At 42.9% G+C, this 5,123-nt stretch overlaps 1 non-coding gene across 1 annotated transcript; it reads right to left on the bottom strand.

The window, feature by feature from the left end:
• Positions 1–738: 738 nt before the first annotated feature.
• LOC115894984 lies at positions 739–845 on the bottom strand. Its single transcript, XR_004055199.1, has one exon. It is a non-coding gene; the product is annotated as a U6 spliceosomal RNA (small nuclear RNA).
• Positions 846–5,123: the final 4,278 nt, after the last annotated feature.

Raw genomic sequence — 5,123 nt, 5'->3', positions numbered from 1 at the left:
GTGGATCACTTAAGGTCAGGAATTCGAGATGAGCCTGACCAACAACATTGTGAAATCCCATCTCTACTAAAAATACAAAAATTAGCTGGGCATGGTGGTGCACACCTATGATCTCAGCTACTCGGGAGGCTGAGGTAGGAGAATCGCTTGAAGCTGGGAGGTGGAGGTTGCAGCGAGCTGAGATCACACCACTGCACTCTAGCCTGGGCAACACAGTGATCTCAAAACAAAAACAAAAAAGAAAAAACCTTCTACCTTCCAATCCCCAAATCCACCCCCAACCCAATGAAACAAACTCCCCCACATCCCAAGCCACCATAATAACAAGTGTCTGCTGATGCTCTTTAAACTTATACTGGGGTCATCTTTTGTTGCTGTTCAAAATATTTTTGCCCTCAGTTGATTCAGATGTTCTAATTCTCCTCAAGGGATTTGTTCCTTTTTGATCTTTAGTGTCATGTGCCTCTGCAGAATTTAAATGAGTCTACTGAGGTTCCCATTTTCTGGCTTTTTCAAGCCCCTCACTGCTTATTCCTTGCTATCTGGAAGGCATTTTGTTTCAGAGAAGGTGTTCAAAGACTCAGGAACTTAAAGGTCAAAATGTACATTTGGAACAGAATTAGAAACAAAGATTTACTAGAGACATACACTGCCTCCATAGCTCAGGAGACCCAATATTGATTGTTAAGTTGTGAATTCTCCCGAAATTAATCTCTAGATTTAACATAATCCTTTTCTTTTTCACTGGAACCCTTCATGAATTTGTACGTCATCCTTGCACAGGGGTCACACTAATCTTCTCTATATCATTTGAATTTTAGTATATGTGCTGCCAAAGCAAGCACTAGCACAATCCTAATAAAAATCTAAGCAGATTTTTTTTTTAGAAATGGACAAGTTGATTCTAAAGTTTACATGGAAAAGGCAAAGGACAAATAATAACCAAATAAGAAGAAACAAACTTGAAGGACTCAGAATATCCGATTTCTAAACAGCTACAGTAATGAAAACACTGTAGTACTGGTGAAAACACATCATACAGGTGTACTGATCAAGAAAAAAGAACAGTCTAGAAATACACCCACACATGTGGTCAATTGCTATTTGATAAAAAGCCAGAGTTATCCAATGGAGAAAGGACAGTCTTTTCAACAAGGGAGTTCCTGAAGAATTGGACATCATATGGAAAATAATAATAATAATAATAATAATAATAATAATAATAATAATCAACCTCTGTCCAGGAGTGGTAGCTCATTCCTGTAATCCCAGCACTTTGGGGGGCCAGGGCAGGTGGATCAACTGAGGTCAGGAGTTCGAGACTAGCCTGGCCAACATGGTGAAATCCCATTCCTACTAAAAATACAAAAAAAAAAAACAAAACAAAAACAGGCCGGGCGCGGTGGCTCAAGCCTGTAATCCCAGCACTTTGGGAGGCCGAGATGGGCGGATCACGAGGTCAGGAGATCGAGACCATCCTGGCTAACATGGTGAAACCCCGTCTCTACTAAAAAATACAAAAAAAAAAAAAACTAGCTGGGCGAGATGGCGGGCGCCTGTAGTCCCAGCTACTCGGGAGGCTGAGGCAGGAGAATGGCGTAAACCCGGGAAGCGGAGCTTGCAGTGAGCTGAGATGCGGCCACTGCACTCCAGCCTGGGTGACAGAGTGAGACTCCGTCTCAAACAAAAACAAAAACAAAAACAAAAACAAAAAACAAACAAACGATTGGCCAGGTATGGTGGCACACACCTGTACTCTCAGCTATTCAGGAGGTTGAGGCAGGAGAATCACTTCAACCCACGAGGCAGAGGTTGCAGTGAGCTGAGACCACACCACTGCACACCAGCCTGGGTGACACAGCAAGACTCCGTCTCAAATAATAATAATAATAACTTCAATCCATAACTTGTACCACATACAAAAATTTACATGAAATGCACCATAGATTTAAATGTTAAATCTCAAAGTAGGGGTGGGCATGGTGGCTCACGCCTGTAATCCCAGCACTCTGGGAGGCTGTAGTGGAAGGATCACTTAAGCCCAGGAGTTTGAGACCAGCCTGGGCAACGTAGTGAAATCCCATCACTACTAAAAATATAAAAATTGGGGCTGGGTGCGGTGGCTCACACCTATAATCCCAGAACTTTGGAAGGACAAGGCAGGTGGATCACCTGAGGTTAGGAGTTCGAGACCAACCCAGCCAAGATGGTGAAACCCCGTCTCAACTAAAAATACAAAAATTAGCCAGGCATGGCGGCAAGCACCTGTAATCCCAGATACTCAGGAGGCTGAGCCAGGAGAATCACTTGAACCCAGGAGGTGGAGGTTGCAGTGAGCCAAGATCTTGCCATTGCACTCCAGCCTGGGGAACAAGAGTGAAACTCCTTCTTAAAAAATAAAAATAACAATACAAAAATTAGCCAGGTGTTGTGGTACACACCTGTAGTCCCAGCTACTTGGATCACCTGAGCCTTGGGAGGTTGAGGCTGCAGTGAGCCATGATCACACCACTGCACTTCAGCCTGGGTGATAGAGCAAGACTCTGTCTTGAAGAAAAAAGAATTAAAATGTTTATTCTTCAAGAGACACTGGTAAGAAATTAAGAAGACAAGCTGTCCAGGCACTGTGGCTCACACCTATAATCCCAGCACTCTAGGAGGCTGACAGGGTGGATCACTTGAGGTCAGGAGTTTGAGACCAACCTGGCCAACATGTCAAAGCCCTGTCTCTACTAAAAATACAAAAATTAGCCGGGTGTGGTGGTGCACACCTGTAGTCTCAGCCACTTGAGAGGCTGAGGCAGGAGAATCAATAGAAAGCAGGAGGTGGAGTTTGCAGTGAGGAAAGATCTTACCACGGCACTCCAGCCTGGGTGACAGAGTAAGACTCCATCTCAAAAATAAATAAATAATAAATAAATAAATAATAAATAATAAATATTAAAAAAAAAAAAAAGACAAGGCACAGTCTGGGAAAAAACATTTGCAGAACGCATATCTGACAAAGGACCTGTATCTAAAATATATGAAGAATTCCTTTTAATAACAACAAAAAAACTTTTTTCATAGACAAAACATTTTGACAGACACTTATTAAAAAAGATACAGGCCAGGCATGGTGGCTCATGCCTATAATCCCAGCACTTTGGGAGGCCGAGTGCGGTGGATCACCTGAGGTCAGGAGTTCAAGACAAATCTGGCCAACATGGTGAAACCTCATCTCTACTAAAAATACAAAAATTTGCTGGGTGTAGTGGCAGGCACCCAAAATCCCAGCTACTCAGAAGGCTGAAGGAGGAAGGTCACTTGAACCCGGGAGGCAGAGGTTGCAGTGAGCCAAGATCACACCATTGCACTCTAGCCTGGGCGACAAGGGTGATACTCTATCTCAAAAAAAGAAAAAGAAAAGAAAAGAAGATCCAGACATGGCAAATAAGCACACATGAAAAGATGCTCAACTAACTAGTCATTAGGGAAATACAAGTTAAAGTCACAATGAACTACCACTATCCAACTATTAGTCCAGCCAAAAATAATAAAATAGGCTGGACGCAGTGGCTCACACCTGTAATCCCAGCACTTTGGGAGGATGAGGTGGTTGGATCATGAGGTCAGGAGTTCAAAACCAGCTTGGCCAACATGGAGAAACTCTGTTTCTACCAAAAATACAAAAAATTAGCTGGGCATTATGATGGTCACCTGTAATCTCAACTATTCCAGAGGCTGAAGTAGGAAAAATCTCTTGAACCAGGGAGACAGAGGTTGCAGTGAGCAGAGGTTGCTCCATTGCACTCCAGTCTGGGCAACAAGAGTGAAATTCCATCTCAAAAAAAATAAATAAACAAAATAATAACATACTGATAATATGAAATGCTGAACTGGAATTCTCATTCATTGATGGCATGATTGCAAAGTGGTACAATCATTTTGAAAAGCAGATCTCCAATCCACACCTGGGTATTCACCCAAGAGAAATGAAAACATGTCCACAGACCTGTTGATAAATGTTATACATAATCTATATATAATCACCAAAATCTCAGCCAGGTACAGTGGCTCATGGCTATAATCCCAGCACTTTAGGAGGCCAAGATGGGAGGATTGCTTGAGACCAGGAGTTCGAGACCAAACTGGAAAAACATGATCTATGAAACCTATGAACCTATGGGATGTCCAAACTCTGCCCCTTCCTGAAACCTCCACCGTGGGGTTGAAGGTTGGGGGAATAACATCTTCAAACAGGGCATTTCTGCATCCCAGTGCCACCAACTTTGGAGCAAGGCAAGCATGGTGGCTGCCATTTATAAGGGGAGGACTGCTCTGCCTCAGGTCACACGGTAATACTCTTCAGATGGCCCAGACTCCGTGTCTAGGGTTCTTTCCATGATCCTCCAACACACACACCTCCCTGGGTGCGGGATGTGGTTAGTTTTTACTGTGATCTCTGTCCACTCCACAACAGGGCTCTGAGACATGGCTCTCTGTCAGGTGGGCCCTGGGCTCATGGACAAGATGATCAGCTCCTCTCACAGGAAGATATTCCGAAGGGACCCAGAGCTTCCCAAGAACGTCTCCAACATCTACCCACAAGGAGCTTGGCAAAAATGGGCTTCACTGGTGGAAAGAGATTGGAGCATTCAGATTATTCTCCTGCCTCTTGGATGGAGACCACCAGCATACCAAGGTCTCCTGAAGCCTTTGCACTCATGAAACCTGTTTAAACGTGATTTCCAAACACACTCAACTAGGAGACTCTCTTTCATGTAATCCCTACTTATATCCTACAGAACTAGTGTTTCTGCACCCTAGAACAATGCTATTAACTTCCTTGCACTTATACATTGATTTTTTAATGACTTAAGAAAACTTGTTTCCAAGAAAAAATAATACATGTAATATGCTAACATTTATGTAAAAATGGAGGCAGATATGTCTATCCATATTATTTGTAGATTTATAAACTATCTATGGAAGGATTGGAAAACTGGTCACTGCAGCCATTTCCAGAGAAAAGCAGTCAGTGACTGGGATAGGGAAATGAGAGACTTTTTCCTGTATATCCTTTCATACTATGGGAATGTGTCACAGGAGCAACCCATCAAGCAAAACTCCAATTAAAATAA

This window comes from Rhinopithecus roxellana, chromosome 19, assembly GCF_007565055.1.
Source record: "Rhinopithecus roxellana isolate Shanxi Qingling chromosome 19, ASM756505v1, whole genome shotgun sequence".
Taxonomy (NCBI): Eukaryota; Metazoa; Chordata; class Mammalia; order Primates; family Cercopithecidae; genus Rhinopithecus; species Rhinopithecus roxellana.
The sequence above is the reverse complement of the archived record's forward strand: the minus strand, read 5'-3'. Positions and strand labels throughout refer to the sequence as shown.